Genomic DNA, 17,675 nt, shown 5'->3' with positions numbered 1-17,675 from the left:
CATCGCAAGGCATCGTCAGGGAGCTTTTGCATAATGCTGACGTTTACAATTATAAAGAGCCATAAACCTCCTCGATAGTTGCACACTTTCCCTACTTTATGCACAATGGCACATTTATGATAGTGGGAGAAGAACATATGATTAGCCCCGATCTGTAAAATAGACTACCTGACTGCACACATTGTCACTTCATCTCGATCCACAAAGATGAACACACTTCTTACCATCCTTCTCTGTACCTTTGCCGGTAAGTTTGTTTTCTTATTCCAAATGTCTCTGATCTATTTGAAAGTTACATAAAGAACGAGCTAATGTCATACTATGGTCGTGTTTCTAATAATAAAATCTAGACCCTTACAGCCGCCTACTGTCTCTCCAACAGCTACAAATGTGTTATGATAACACAGGAAGTAGAAAACTGCAGTTAAAATATGTTGAGAAGTAATTATTCCTAACGTATTCATCTGTTATAACGTCATACTTTCAAAAATGTGATTGCTAATTATCTTCTCCAATAGTGCATAGAAATACATTTAAGTAAACTACGGTTATAACGAACACGCTTATAACGAACTGACCGATACAACGAACTTATTTTTAGTCCTGGTTATTTGTTGTATATATGATGTATATATGCTTAGAACGAACTACGGTTTTAACGAACTAAATTTAGTGGTCCCTTTGAGTTCGTTATAACCATAGTTTACTGTATTTTGTTAACGTCGCACAACATGAGCTTCAGTGACGAACGTCCTTATAGCTAAGTGTTTTGGGGGTTCTGGAAGTAGTATCAATGTTTCACTCCATGATTGATAATGTGAACGAAAGATTCAGGGTGCATTCTTGTTTTTATATCAAACGCAAAACAGTTGTTATAATCAATCACTATGGCTGCCGTACGTGTTGTAGACAAATTATCTACTTGTATTCGAAATTCTCGATTAAGTAAATGCAGGGATGTGAATAATATAATTTTCAACTCTCAAGCAGGATTTCGAAAACATTTTCGAACAGAGGATAATATATTTATTATAAATAGTATTAGTAAATATCTCATCCGCTGGAAAGAAAAACACTGCACTGTGCGTTCATAGATTTTACCAAAGCATTTGAGTCAGTGTGAAGAGTTGGATTTTGTTCACAACTACATATGGCTGTCACGCAAGGAACTTTTTCTAAATTGTGAAGAATATGGACACAGAATAAAAGATAAGATCAAAATGTACCTCATCCTTGTATTTCCCATGTAAGTTTGGGGTTAAACAAGGAGAACATTTATCCCCACTTCTTTTTTTCAATATCCTATTCAGAAACATATTTGATTGAAACTGGATCCACTCGTATACATATTAAACAGCAACAGGAAAGTGACATTCTAATGTGTGTCCAACTTATATTGCTGTTGTATGCAGTTAATACAGTAGACGTTAACGTTTAAACAAACAATATTGTTATATTTGGAGAATGTCCAGCAATTAAGACAAACTTTTGTTACAGAAAGTTGATATTTATGTATTACACAGCAATAGGGGCGGTGGTTAACCTAGTGGTTAAAGCGTTCGCTCGTCACGCCGAAGGCCCGGGTTCGATTTCTGGTCTCCAACACTGTGATATTGCTGTAGTATTGCTAAAAGCGGGGTAAGACCATACTCACTCACTCACTCATTCATTCACTCACATAGAAACAAATCTACATGGAAATAAAAGAATGGTTAGGAGCATTAACTCACTGACTGAAAACGGAAAGGGCTATGTACTGTTTATTAAAAATATCACGCATTGCACAATTGCCTCTTGACTGCCTCCTTTCTGCTTTAGATGTCTTGATTGCTTCTATTTTAACACAGAATTAAACAAATATGTGGGTTTGAAAATTTCAATATCACAAACAACGTTGGCTAGGCAATTAAGAAACTCAACACCTGACTGATGGTATAAGGTAAACTCAAAAGTGTTTACATTAAGATCTAAAAGCCAAAGACAACATTTTGGCAGAAAATAACTTTTAATAGTAGACCCATGAAACTATCCAATGTACTATGTAATTCTTTGTCCAAATATAGACCTCATACCCACGGATACATTTCACAAAATAATTAGTTGATAGACATGTATTATATGATACAATATATGTATAAGCCATCTGGTATGTTCTGGCGTGACATGAATTGTATTATAATTTATGCTCATGTGCCACCGATGGTGGTTGTATATTACAATAAACAATATCCGTATCCGACACAGTGCTTGCACGCGTGAAAAAATGCGTTCTGATCATAGACTGTCCCCTGAATAAGATCTGATGTTTTAGTATAGAATAGCAAGACCCTGGATAAAGTGGCAATAGTGTGAAGACAAGCTTAACCAGTACGTATACGTAAATAGTAGTTACCGTCTCAGCTATGGCATGCGTTGTATGAACAGTGTTTCTTGTTGCCTCGTGTAGCACCCAAACTACGATTGTAATGCTGCTGGTTATCCTGGCGACATCGCAGTCCTAGGACTGTCAACCGCAATGGACACAAACAGTTCAGCTGTGGGAACCGTCAATCTGGCTTCTGGTAGCAACCGTCAATCTGGCTTCTGGTAGCAATGCCGGACAAACATGCACGATCAGCGGATGGGGAAGACTCAGTGGTCAGTAGTCTTCTTTGAGTGCAGTATTTTGTTACGGTTCATTTGTCCATAATATCCATGCACACTACATCATTATAGCAGTACATTTACCACTGTTTTGCATGTGTTTTCTCCCGTTGGAAATGGCAACACCCCCGACATCATCCAGAAGATCTCCATGACCGTTCTGACCAATACTGACTGATGGTCTGGTATCAGTGGTGCCACCGTCAACTCGGGACACATCTGCCTGCAGTCTTAGTTCACTTTATCATGCGTTGACATATAAATCAGGCAGAACCGCTACCTCTTTAAATGTATCAGGTTCTTTCACATAAAATGATTTATCATACGTATACGTTGTAGTCGATGGTAGTAAAAAGTATGTGTCGTTGTGAATTACCATCGCAAATGTCCCATTAACGTGTGATAATGCTCTATATAAGTTTTAACTGACAAACTATAATGTGTGTTATCATTATTGCAACAAAGAATTTGGAATAAATCTGTGGAATGGTTGGTTGCTTGTATTGGCCAACGGCGGTAATTTCCATGAATAACGCAGTTTTTAACATCATGATGAATTCAATATTGAATTGTGGCAATAACGGCTTATCTGAAAGGAGAATTCTTCCCATTGGCAGAATAGGTCTTCACCAGATATTCTTTCTTGCTTCATACCTTCATTATCAGTCGAACAGGGGCGGTCGGGTAGCCTAGTGGTTAAAGCGTTCGCTCGTCGCGCCGAAGACCCGGGTTCGATTCCCGACATTGGTACAATGTGTGAAGCCCATTTCTGGTGTCCCCCGCCGTGATATTGCTGGAATATTGCTAAAAGCGGCGTAAAACCATACTCACTCACCCACTTAGTCGAACAGATCATGTCTTTTTTTGTAGTTTATCCGTATAGCATCACAAGACAGAATGGGTCGAACCCGTGCGAAAGGGTCTTATACAGACCACATACACTGAACAACAGCTTGTATACTCGAGGTCCATGAAGTCCAAAGTACCCGCAAATTAAACGGTTAGCTACTATGCGTGACCTGGCTGATTGTTTTCATCGAGTACAGACAGTGTGGATCGTTTCACGTGCTGTCATCAACTGGTATGGCTCTTCCTTTTTACGTATACTACGTTTTAACCTTTTGAATTAACGAAAAAACAACATTTAACTGAATCATTTAATGTCGTGTTTTCAACCAAAATAGCGAACTGTTTCCAAAATGAATTATTTGAATTTATCAAGCATAACTTGGTGTAATAAGAGTTTCATCCCTCTTCAAAAACATTGTGTAAGTGCTTGTTGTATACACTATGTTCCTCGATTACCCATGAATACATTCGGCCAAGGGTCCCTAGTATGGTGGCCTAACTTTGATTGCTGACGGTCTTCAGCCTAGTTTTATATTGTGATTTTTAGTGATAATTTCCTTTTAAAAATGTTCTCAAAGTAGTATTAAAAAATATAAATGTGGGCTATTGATCACCAGTAACCAAAGTTAGGCCACCATACTAGGGACAACGGCACAGCTACTTCCTGCATGGTTCTCCATGCTCTGCACAGGATATTGGAAACATTCAAGTGTTTATGGGAATATTTAAGCAGCGGGTGAAAGATATATTTGCACAACACTGGAACGAAACTGTTTCATCTTCGCATTATTTTAGCAATTATAGTAAACTAAAGACACATCTTCAACAGGAAATGTATTTATCTGTCTTACCAGATAAGTCATTAATAAGATTGTTTTGTAAATTTAGAATCTCATTACGTAATTTTAATGTAAATATCGAAAGATATTGATGCTGTTAACAGTGTTTGTACCAATTGTGACAGAAGTGAAGTTGAAGATGAATTACAAGTCTTATTTAAGTGTTAAAAGTATTCCAAGTTAAGATCTACATATCTCCCCTTCTTGAATAATGACTATAAATCTGACATGTTAATGCACGTGACATCATATTATGAGTAAGTATCAATTGGACCCGTGAAGATTCCGGGATAGAATAGGTCTTCAGCAACCCATGCTTGCCGTAAAAGGCGACTATGTTTGTCGTAAAAGGCGACTAACGGGATGAGGTGGTCAGGCTCGCTGACTTGGTTGATACATGTCATCGATCCCAATTGCGTGGATCGATGCTCATGATATCAATCACTGGATTGTCTGGTCCAGACTCGATTATTTACAGACCGCCGTCATATAGCTGGAATATTGCAGAGTGCGGCGTTAAACAACAAACCAACCAACCAACCAATAGTATCAATTGTATTTTAGGCCATATGGCCCTAATACTGAATCAACCTGTCTGTCTGTCTGCTCTGGCTTCTGGCGATTGTAAGTAAGTTAAACCAAACAGTTAATACCAACAAGTATTCTGCGAATACAACAATGGAGATATGAAAAATAAACTGACGGGGAAAAGAAACTATACCAACACTGATTTGGTGTTGACAACATTATCATATATATCACAAAAATATAGTGTTGCGAGTTGGAAAGAAAATGTATCTTACAATGTTCTGATTCAAATTCCACAAAGGTGGCATTTACAGGAACTTCAATATCAGGTAAGGAATGACACAGGGGGTAAATGTCAATTTGCAAAATAAACAAATCATCTGAACGAAAACAGAAAACGCATTTTTTTAACAAATGCATTACTGTCAGTATCTTGTATGGCCTCCATTGCTCTGAATACAGGCTTGGACACGTCGCCGCACGGAGTTTACATAATCCCTGATGACGTCATTGGGGATGGCTCGCCATTCTTCCAACAGTGCCTGACGGAGGGGGATTTCTTTCCCTTATTTGTCTGTCCAGATAGTCCCACAAGTGCTCAATGGGTGTTCAGTCAGGCGATCTTACTGGCCATTGCAAAAGGTGTACATTATTTGCAGTTAGGAAGTATCTGGAGATCCTGGCGATGTGGGGGCGAGCGTTGTCCTGTTGGAAGATTACTCTGGGATTCCTCTGGAGGAAGGGAAGCACCACAGGACGCAATACATGGTCGATGTAGACTTGAGCATTTAAATTACGGTCAAAGACAGCCAGGTCTGTTGTACGGTCCCTGCAACCGTACGGTCCCTGTTGTACACCCCAGACCATGACGCTTCGACACCCGAATGGCACGGTCTCCTGAACACAACATTCGGCTGTTCTCTCTCCTCTCCGACGATACACACGCACACGGCCATCAGCTCTATACAACTGGAACCTGCTCTCATCAGAGAATAGAATTCGTTGCCAGTTCCGGTTTTGCCACCGCTGTACCATTCTTGCCCAATGGAGGCGGTTACGTCGGTCACGACGGCTCAAAGTCATCCCGCGAAAAGGCCGGTAGGCCCGAATACCGTGTTGTCGAAGACTCCTTCTACTGACCACATCATGTAAGGCTGTGGCTGCCGATGACGTCACAGTGACGAAACGATTGCGTAGATGTAAGATGCGGTTGTGACCCTGGGTCTTCCACTTCTTGGCCTGTCATCTGTACGACCTGTTTGTGTGAGTCGTGTCTGCAGCCTCGTTATCGTTGTTCTGGTGCAGTTGAAGATGCGAGCAACATGGGCATGGTGTGCTCCCAACTGCAACATCCCAATTGCTCTCTCTCGCTCTTGTGCGGTCAGTCTCGGCATGTCAGCTGTTGTGGTCGGTACGATTGTGGTGTAAAACATACAGATTGGCGGATTTTATACCGTTCCGAGCCATTTTGTCGTGATGCACGTGCATCCCATTTTGAATGAGAAAAGTTCGATAAAGTCCATATTCGGGAAGAAGCAGGATTTTTTAAACTCAGTCATGATGAAGCTGCGTTCAGGCGATTTGGTTTGACAATAAAAAATCCAGTTCAGTGCTGATGTGATATTTTTTAAATAAAAAATACTTTGGTATAGTTTCTTTTGCCCGTCAGTTTACTTTGAATGAAATGGGACTTACTTCAACCCCCTTTGAAGGTACAGCCACAAACAATCTCAGCTATAAATTCATTCTACCAAATTAAAAGGCACTTACTTTCTACAATACATGACATTATCAAAAATATACTACTCAAAAGAAGTTAATGGTCAAAGGATTTTGTTATCAATATTGTATTTTTTCAGCCAGATAGGGTCAGAATATTCCCCTTTGGGTTGTCATGTGGACGATAGACATAACAGTAGTATGGGACATGTAATAATTACACTTATCTTTGGAAACTGTTTTACTTAACCGGGATTTCCTTTTCTTAGTCAGTTAGACTAAAATGACAAACTGCCTCGCAAAACCCGCTGTGCCAGCTCATGCACCATTTGCCCGTGTTTTGTGTGAGTGTCATTCAATGCATTCCAAGTTGAGGAATGGGCATTTTTCATTCATCATCACCTGAAATTTGTGGATGGTTCGACGACCATTCAGCATCCTAGAGAGGGGAAGGGCCATTGGCTGGCTACAAGAAGGACAAACTCAGAGAACTGTGGCTCAGCGTCTAAATGTAAGCCAAATCGTTATCGGCAGACCCTGGCAAAGGTTCAGGGCAACTATTGCTGTTCAGAATCGCACCTGTTCTGGAAGACCCCGATCAACAACAGCGCGAGAAGCCAGCGGCACCAACATGTCCGACCAGACCATTAGCAGTCGTCTGCGAGACCGAGGTTTGCAATGCCGGCGTCCTGCAGTCCGACCACCGCTTCTTGACCGTCACAGAAGGGCTAGCCGAGATTGGTGCCTACGTCATATCCGGTGTAACCGTGATCAGTGGGTAGACACAATGTTAACAGATGAGTAACACCCTCTCGCTCAAGTTCATTGATGGCCGGGCTCGTGTTTATCGTCGACAAGGAGGGAGATTTGCTGATGTCAACGTTGCTCAACGCCTACCATTTGGAAGAGGAAGTGTGATGGTGTTGGCGGGGATATCCTTGTACCACAGAACCCCTTTGTACGTTGTCAACAGAAACTTGACTGGTCTGCTTAATCTCAATCAGATTGTTCAACCCAAACGGTGGATGGGACCAGGAGCTTGGTTCCAGGACAACAACGCACATGGATGTGCTTGCATATTCACCCATTGAGCAGGCGTGGGATGAATTGGCGAGGCGAGTTTGATCACATCACGTCCCTGTCGTCAACTTCCAGCAACTGGCTCAGCGGTTAGTCATAGAATAGCAAGCAATGCCTCAACGTTATTTCCAACGCCTGATGAGCAGCATGCGTCAACGTGTGAATGCTAACAGTGGCTAGGCCAATTACTGAAGCTTCGACGACTTGTGTGAACATCGTTTTGAGGGATACATGACTTTTTTCATCAGGGTAACATTAAGTGCCAAATCAGAGGTTTTCTGTTCTTGAGACAAGAATTATTTTGTCATTAGTAGCACTGACAATGTGAGTCCTATCATAAAAGCTTTACACAACTGTGACAAAAAGACACTGCAGAAATTAGAAAAAATATTCAATACTGCATTCCATGTTGCTTACCGGAAAAACAAACCTCATCATTTTGAGTTTAATTTAGACCTACTTGACTGTGTTTGAGTTGGCACTGGAAACAAGTACAGAAACGTTGCAGTTGCACATGAGTTTATTAAAGCCATTGCACGTTCCCTCCAGAAGGAATTTATTCCCGAAATAAAGAAAGCCAGATTTTAACTGATGGGAGCTAAGATAGTGGGAGTGGGAGCACGAATCCGTGTTTGTAAGATATGTAAGCCATGGTCAACCAGTATGCTTCCATGCAAGAACAGTACCTCTTGAACCTTTTAATCCCGATAGTGTGCTTTGTGGAATTGAAAAAGCTGTTGAATCAGTAGGAATTTGTTTTGATGATTTATTGAGTACTATAGAAGCACATTGCCCAACTTTAGTATGCGTGGATTTTAATGGAGATTCAGTAATGCTTTTCAGCAAAGGTAGTGTAACAGCCAAAATATGCACACAAGAAAAGCATGTTGTACCAGTGCATTGCGTAGTACATAAGCTTGAATTGCCTGTTATGAATGTACTGTCAAACATCTTCCTAGTCTGCCTTTAATATTTGCGGTCATGTTCCACAACTTGGATATTGGATATTGACTTATCTTAGAGACATAATTGTTCCAAATCTTTTGTTTCTAGGAACGATTTTTACATGAATCAAATTATGTAAAGATGGATGTCGGCGGAAATATTCCACGTTCTTTTCCTGCCCTTCCTAGCCTGTTTGCATTCATAATCAAACCATGGTTTTTGAATTTGTGGATTAGCAGAGGACTTTGGAATGGTTATGCCAGCAACATCAATCAGCATATTCGAAAACAACTGAATAGGATCGATAACATTATTGAACATATCAGGCTTCAGTACAGAGTTCCCGAAATATAGGCCAGTTTGCTTCAGTAAAACTCCACCTTGATGTAAGTTGAACATCAGATGAATTATTTGCTGGTAGACTTGAAGGAAAATGGTCGCTTTCAAACAAGTCATCATGGACAGACCATGTGAATTTGTTTAATAGATTTGGATCTGTTGACAGTGATAGATCTAAAGCGGAATACGTTCAAAAAGCAGGGGGGCGGTCGGGTAGCCTCGTGAAGCCCATTTATGGTGTTTCCCGCCGTGATATTGCTGGAATATTGCTAAAAGCGGCGTAAAACGTCACTCACTCACTCACTCAAAAAGCAGGATGTAAATATGGATTGATCCATCATTGACAATGCATAAGTTGTTATCGGAAATACAAATCTTCAAGAACATTTCCCTTAGGATTAACTTCAATATTTCCCAAAATGTATTATTACAGACCTTAACTAAACTAGCACAAACATTTTGCCATTGTCGACAAATTCTGGGATAAAGATTAACGAGGGCCGAGACCAAAATATATTCTCTGGGCTAAAGCCAGGAAAGGATATTTTGTTCTGAGTGTTTCCTTCTATCTCATCAATTGAAACCCTAGTGTACATTGGAAATCTTAATGTTAATTACATCAATTGCTAACCGATTCTCAACCTGGCTAAATACATTTGAGATAGTTTGGGCAAACGTATATTAATTAAAATTTAATTTCTAGTTTTCAAGAATTGAATAACAGTTTGGCTTAAATATATTTACGTCTAGTGCTAGCCCAGCTTATTAAGTAACAAACGTGTTTCCTATTCACAGATAGGGAGAGGTGTCAGCTTCCCGACCCTTCTGGGTTTGAGTTGCCTGCAGTCATGTACAGCTGTGCCATCTTCAAAAATACATCAAGTTCAAGATCAGGATCAACTGCAAGGTCATCACGAGAAACATCGGGGCCAATTTCAACTCAGTCATGGAGTGTAAGATCATTGTCAAGATCTCATTCCCAGTCGACAGCTCACCAAAGTCGTCCTTGTACTTCACATCAACACGGAAACATTCCTACATCCCGAGAGTCTTCCAATCCATATGAAATAATATATAGTTGACATGATCATTCTCCACATCGTCCTCCTTATCAACGCAGGCCTGATACAGCCCATCATCGTGATTATCTCCCGGATTGATATGAGACTTCTTTGGACCCGAGAAGATCCGTGTTAGAATTTGTCTTTAGCAACCATTACTTATCGTAAGAGACGACTAACGGAATTGAGTGTCAGGCACACTGACTTGGTTTGGTGCATGTCATCATATCCGAGTTGCGTAGTTCAATGATCATGAAGTCAATCACTGTCTGATCCAGACTCGATTATTCACAGACCACCGTCATACAGCTGGAATATTGCTGAGTGCGGCGTCAAAAAACAAACAAACCATAAGTCTTTCCAACACCATTCAAGGAGAGCATTGTCAGAGGAAGCATCTTACAGGGAAGCCAAGGTTGGCACTGAGGTCACACAACCGAACCCCAAACTCAAGCTGATCTGGCTCTTCTCTTATGTTGTCTAGTATAAGCGGAGACAGTTCAGACACAGCAGGTCATGCATGTAAGGTTGGCTGTATGTAAGATTGGTTGACATCACAGTATCAAACATTGCAATTATCACTATACATGCTGGAGTATGTATGGATCTGTGATGCAGTCAAAGTCCTATCACTTTATCATATTAGAGCATGATTGTGAAAAGAGCAGTAAACAAAAGGAATCTGGTCAAGCTCATACAGAAATTAGATTAATCGGAAGGAAAATAGTTGATGCTGAATACTATTGTTTTAGCTTGTGTAAGTCTGTACATAATGCATGTGCGGTACTTTTTCTAAATCCAACATTACTAAATATTTGTACAGTACTGTTTTGTTTCATTTCTTTCTTTCTTTCATTCCTGAAAGGTCAAGTCCACCAACATTTCAGAATGGTTGCGACGGGCTATCTACTTTTAGAAAGAAATGATGGACTTGATGAAGAATAATCCTTGAAGATCATGCGAAACCCTACAGTTTACCTACAAAACCTCATGACCTGGAAGAAATTGAGAGGAATCTCGCTCACCCTGCTCAACAATACCTTCTGGGATGTAAGATGTTGGCATGACGTATAAGTTATGCTAGTCGACTACAAAACAAATATTTGATGCAAAACGAACATATTTCTTAAAAGGTGTTTTCTTTACTTATTAGCAGCAGAATTTCTGCACTTGTACACAGCGGACGTACACTACTGCCTAAAAGTTCATTCCCCTAACACGCGTTGAGAACGCGTGTGACACGCATATGACACTGGTGTGCAACGGGTTGGCAGCGCGTGTGCAACCCGTTGAGCACGCGTGAGTCACTCGTTGCACACGCGTGTGCCATGCGTGTAACACGGGCCCTGGTTTCAGTTGAAGTTGGAAAATATATTAAAAGAATAGTGAGATAAATCAAAACAGTGAGATGTGAATCTTGAGTTAACGAGCCGCCATTGACCTGTGTTCACCAGACCATGAACACAAGGTCGGCCCGTCTTAATTAGTGTTCCGTTGTTGGACTTTTATGGCATGAACCATTCCAGAAGGGTCCAGTCTAGCCATTGTGGCTACCCGACAGTAGAACAGCAGTGAGTTTAGAAGCGAGTTTATTGCTAGGGGAATCCCGGAGATGACACGATTGTCGCGGGTTGGTAAATGCTCGCCATTAGTGAAGTGATTGTTTGTGGATTGCGGACATATTCATTTTAAGTTTTGCCCACGTTAGTCATTGAGGGTGACTATGAATATAATGTTTTTCGTTCGCCAAATTCATGCTTTAGATAGTACAATTATGATAGAACAGTCATCACTACTTATGTCTTATTATTTCACGTAGGAATATGTCCCATTTTCCCACACCCCACTTTCTGTTTGGTATTTGGTAAGAATTATTAAGAGAATGTTTAGTGTGGGACTTAATATTTATCACTAATTCTAAGATGATATTGGAAATGATTATGAACAGCCATGTTGTCTCACTGTTGATAGAATTTTAGATCTTCACAATGACCGGGTGTGACCATGTAGACAGAATCTCGTTAAGGTTTGTGATTTTTACATTTGCCCAATGACCACGGTGAGGATTGTTGGGGATACCAAAGGTGACAGTTTACTATTAGAGGAAATTGGTTGTGAGTACTTATACCATTTGGATAGGATATCTTTAGGATTTTAATCCTTTCTTTCTCTGTGGGTAATCCTTTCACGTTGATGGGAGGAAGTCACTCAACCAGGTCATGACAATGGTTATGCGCAAGGCTCGGAATCAAGAAAAGATCACTAGAGGTGTTGATGGAGGCGGGACATGCAGCATACAGCATTTCCAGTGTAGGCTGGCACCTCGTCTTTGTTTCACTCGGTATGTAAAACCTTGACCATTCACAGGTGCATTTGTCTATTTACAATGAAGTTGTTTGGCGTTCCCAGTATTTATATACTATCTCACTGATTACTTGTTAATTGGTCACTGCAAGTGCCTTAGTTATTTAAGTTTCAGTGAACTGAGTTTATTCACATGTTAGCTTTCAAAGGTTGTGATGGATACTTATAAAATCCTCAGTTGAGTTTACTCACTAACTACTGTGAGCGATTTTTCCATGACTTCTGTGCTTGTATAAACACAGTAACTGCTAAAAGCGGCGTAAAACCATGCTCACTCACCATAACTGTTAATCCTCTGCATTGTGCTGGCAAATTGGGGATAAACCTCTGACGATCAAACTTAGTTAGAATCCTTGTTTATCTGTGACATCTTCCAGCTGGTGACATTTTAGTAAACCTGAAAAGTGATGACGAATCATAATATTCATATTATTATAGTTTTTCAAATTGTAAATAAAACTTTGATAAAATTGTGCTACACTCATTGGAAAAATGTATTGTCTGTGGGTATATGTCACGTCACATCAGCATTTTTTTCAGTTATATTGCGGCGAAATAATTGCCAGCTTTTGGGACTACATGTAACATGGCTGCTTTTATATTTCTTATACAGGTGCTTGACTTCCTCAGTAGTGCATGATCAATTAGAATTTTTATTGTGTAAACAAATCAGTCAAGATTGCAACAATAGATGAATAAATTAAATAAATCTGGACCGCAGTTACCGATTAACAACTTAAGACATAGAGACAGGCAGTCGATATATAACAAACGTTATGGTCCTATTAAGACGATTGACAGTTAGAACATTTCTCCTTTCTCCCTTAATCCCATCTTTCATGCATGTAAAACATATACTTAGTGAGAGCTTTCTATAATCCATACAATAAACTAATGTTCATTCATTATGATATTGTTGGGCTGAGGGAACAGTCCCTTTGAATTTTATGATTTAACACACACACATTTATGAACAGTTTGGCAGATTATAATAATATGAATATAAAAAGTCATCACCACTTCCCAAGTTCACTACAATGTCACCAGTGGGAAGTTGTCGGAGATAAACACGGATTCTAACCAAGTCTGATTTTTTTTTACCATGCAATGCCTGAACTAGTTGAGTGACTTCTTTCAATCAGAAAGGGGGGTTAATGTATTACATTTCGTTACATTATTGAGTATAGTAAAGATTTATAGGTATATATGTTGACTATTAATTATAAATGATGTATAAAAGTTTGCAATATAGATAAAATTAAGCCCATATATATTAGTAATGTATAGCTTTGATAGGTGTAAAGCACAGCAGGATATAGTAATATAAACAGTTAGGCTACATGAGGGGCCTGCTAAATAAAGGAAAACTGAAGTGAAGCCTAGCTTCAACATTGATATATTTGTATGTTAACATGTTTGATAGCGCTTGTACAAGAAACATATTCTCCAGGAAAAGTAATTAAGCAATAAGAAACCTGACAGACACTTTTGACGTTCAATCCGTAATCTGTAGGTTTGTTCATTGGGACAGGACGTCGTTCTTTCTGAAGTATTGTTTTCACACAACAGCCGATAATCCCTAAGCTTACTCTGGTCCATTCGCCTTATTCAAAAAGATTGAGAGAAGTTTCAGCTCTAGTGACCAACTCCGAGAGTTGGCTTCTTTCCCGGGAATACCTCTGCCTTCTGGCTTCAAACGACCAAAGCATTTATTTTGTAATCTAGGCTTACATACATTTACATTCATACATAATTTACATACATTTAATCATACATACAGCCATACATACCATGCGTACACACAGCCATGTAATCATACGTACATGCTGAATAGGAAGCGTGTGTATTGATCTGTTGTCTTAATCACTGACCCATCAAGAGTGTCATGATCAGTCGCCAGGTATAAAATCGTTTTATTGTGGTAACTGTCACACCTGATCATGACTTATTTGTCTGAATGAGACGCCTGAAAACAAGGGGTGAACCTTTACACAGTAACTCGGGGAAACAATTTCTGTGCTATAGAATCAAAGTACCGTTGTGCTCATGTGTATGGAGTACATATATCTCACGATGATGTGTCATTCCTTAACCAGTACGATGTATGGCATAAGTATATACACTTAAAAGTAGACAAATGTTAACGATAATAATGACAGAGAGATAAATAAACGCAGGTCGGGTAAGTATTATTACCTTGGTTAATTATAAGTTGCCATTTTTTAAACAGTTTTTCATAAGATGAAAGAAACGATGGTGCAGAAAAACAGACTAGCAATTAACACTATAGCCGTGATGCAAATGCGTTACTTAATACAGTCCACAAAGAACAATATATAGGGCGCCTTTTTACTATTTATTCGTTATATGATATAAATAATTCATATATGGATACTAAAGAATGAATTTATATCACACATTTGATTTTGTTTTATCATGAAATGTTTATCAATATGGCAAATCGGTTTTTAGATATCGATAACTGAATTGATTATCAAATGTACTTTATCATCTAAAAAATCAAATGTGGTATTGTATCTATAGCCTTTGTCTCCGTGAGCTTTATGCGAAATTTTTAATAATTCGTGAAGATAGATACAGTATCGTAACATTTGCATATATAGTCATATTCAGATGATGTCCCTACATATATACTGAGTCAAATTAAAAACTTCACATTTTTAAAAGTAATCCCATATATGATATACAACGGACAAATGTATCAGAGAAGGTAATGTTTAATCATTAATGTCCAAAGAAGGATTTTAATTAACGGTGGTAACCCTAATTTGTTCCAAGCACCTACGGTATTCGGTAATAACATCAACAGTTTAAATCATAAGTCCCAAGCACAGGAATCTGATGGCACACAAGTTCAGTAGCGTGTATGGCCACCATGTGCGTTGAAAACTGCCACACAACGCCTCCGCATGGACCTTGTGATGCTTGTGAACACATGATTGGGAAGACGACGCCATTGTTGCTGCAAAATGGTGCCAAGATCTTGCACATTCTGTGGTTGGTTCTGGAGAATGCATCCCAGACGTGTTCGATGGGATTGAGGTCGGGAGACCTTGACGGCCAGTCCATAACGTTGACTCCCGCATTCCGAAGGAAATTCCTTGTCAAAATTGCTGTGTGGGGTCTGGCATTGTCGTGTTGGAAGATCAAACCGGGTCCATGTACATGTGCTGTCATAAAAGGTTGGTTGGTTGGTTGGTTTGTTGTTTAACGCCGTAATCAGCAATATTCCAGCTATATGACGGCGGTCTGTAAATAATCGAGTCTGGACCTGACAATCCAGTGATTAATGTCATGAGCATCGATCCACGCAATTGGGATCGATGACATGCATAAACCAATTCAGCGATCCTGACCACCCGATCCCGTAAATCGCCTTTTACGACAAGCATAGTCACCTTTTACGGCAAGCATGGGTTGCTGAAGACATATTCTACCCCGGAATATTCACGGGTTTGCCATAAAAGGCAGAAGTTTTGGTGCCAGTACATGGTCCCGGTAAGCAGCAGCGTTGATGTTGCCACGGATGACAAGAAGCCTGGAACGTGCATTGCCACAGAAAGCACCACATACCATGACACTTCCGCCTCGAAATCTGTCAACTTCCTGCACACAACACTGGGCGTAACGTTCATGACGTCGCCTCCACACCCTCGCCCTACCAACAGCAAATCGAAGATTAAATCGGGATTCTCCACTGAAGACGACTTGATTCCAATTCCTCTGAGTCCATCGTAACCCATCGTCCTTGCGACTTGAGCTACGGACGTTACCGTCTTCAACATGCCGATGGCACGTTCACGTTGCACATTTGAAAGACATGGCATGACAAATGGCCGTAATGACTGCTAACAAGTATGGCTGAAAACACGTGCGGTATTATGGCCACGTGACCAGTTGCAAGTGGAAAACCACTTTTGCCACTATAGTGCTGTGCACATGATTTTGATCGATTCACCTGCACAAAAACGGGTGTTATCTGAAGACAATACGTGGCCATTACTGTTTAAATACACAATAAGGGCCCACAATGATAACTGGTCAAAATGTTAAAATTTTAGGATTGTGAAGTTTTTAATTTGGTTCAGAATATGTAAAGGCAAGCTTCTTCCCTTTGTTTAGTCAGCAGCTGTCCTCCTGGCTATGAATGTGGAACACAGGCTTTAGGGTTACATATGAATCTTGTTATCATTGTATTTTAATGCGATTTGAATATTATTATTTACTATCGTACTTACTTCATGTTTTAAATGAGACGTTTTATATTTATATGTCACCACAAATTACAAGTTTTGCTTGTACGTTCGACACAATTGACAAATACTCTAAAAGATATAACTAGTAAACCATTAATGTACGTTGAAAATGCCAAAATGATGTATCCAGGATCAAGTAGAAGATATATGGACAGCAGCGCCGGGAATTTATTCAACAGGCCCGTGAAAACAACACTGCTTTAGCTCAATGTTTAGCACTCCTGGCGGCCATTATGCAACGGCCATCTTACACACAACCCCGAGCTCACGTCTACAGGTCTCTTCCTGTGGTACGGTAATTAGTAGAACCCTCTCCCTCAAGTGTATCCTCCATGATATAACCTACACTCATTAATTAAATGCTGCCCTTTCCCAGCGTCACGGCTATGGAGCTGAGACAAAGAGACCCAACCATCAAAAAATAATTAGGGTCCAATGAAAACAATGCTCCACCAAACCTCATAAACATGATCACTGAAAGTCGTACAACAGAATTTTAATGTCAAATCACAAAAAAAACCATTTGAATAGCAATAACATATAACAGGATCATGTATTCTCTTAACACCAACGGAAAACATCATGTAGAAGCCACAACAGTACTCCTCATATTTTCCAACAAAATCACATCTAAAAATGAGACATCAGCAAATTCATAAAATAAAATGTGTGTTAACATTTTTCGTCAGGAAATCAAAACGTTATCTCCTTGTTACCACGTCTAGGTTCAGCCTGCATGGTGGGACGCAGAGTGTGATAGACTGAAGTCGGAGAAGTATTTTGCACTGGCTAGATTCAGAGACACGGATAGAGATGAAGATTACCAAGTATATAAACAACACAGACGAACCTTTAAAGAATTATGCAAACAGAAACAAGATGAATTTCAGCGTTCATTCAGAGATAGATTTAATGAGATAAAAAGTGATAGCAACAAACTGTGGAAGGAAATCAAGAAAATAAAATGTTGCAGGAAAACAAACAGTATCAGTTCTTGGGGATGGTTTTCATATTTCCAGAATCTATTAAAT

General features: G+C 39.7%; 1 long non-coding RNA gene across 1 annotated transcript; it reads left to right on the top strand.

Annotated features, from left to right (window-relative positions):
- The first annotated feature begins 202 nt into the window (after positions 1-202).
- LOC125371965 lies at positions 203-11,381 on the top strand. Its single transcript, XR_007217924.1, has 3 exons — positions 203-247; positions 9,738-10,525; positions 10,869-11,381. It is a non-coding gene; the product is annotated as an uncharacterized LOC125371965 (long non-coding RNA).
- The last annotated feature ends 6,294 nt before the right edge of the window (positions 11,382-17,675 follow it).

Source organism: Haliotis rufescens, unplaced genomic scaffold (genome assembly GCF_023055435.1).
Source record: "Haliotis rufescens isolate VD_foot unplaced genomic scaffold, xgHalRufe1.0.p SCAF_32, whole genome shotgun sequence".
Classification (NCBI taxonomy): domain Eukaryota; kingdom Metazoa; phylum Mollusca; class Gastropoda; order Lepetellida; family Haliotidae; genus Haliotis; species Haliotis rufescens.
Note: the sequence above shows the minus strand (reverse complement) of the source record. Positions and strands in the feature narration are given on the sequence as shown.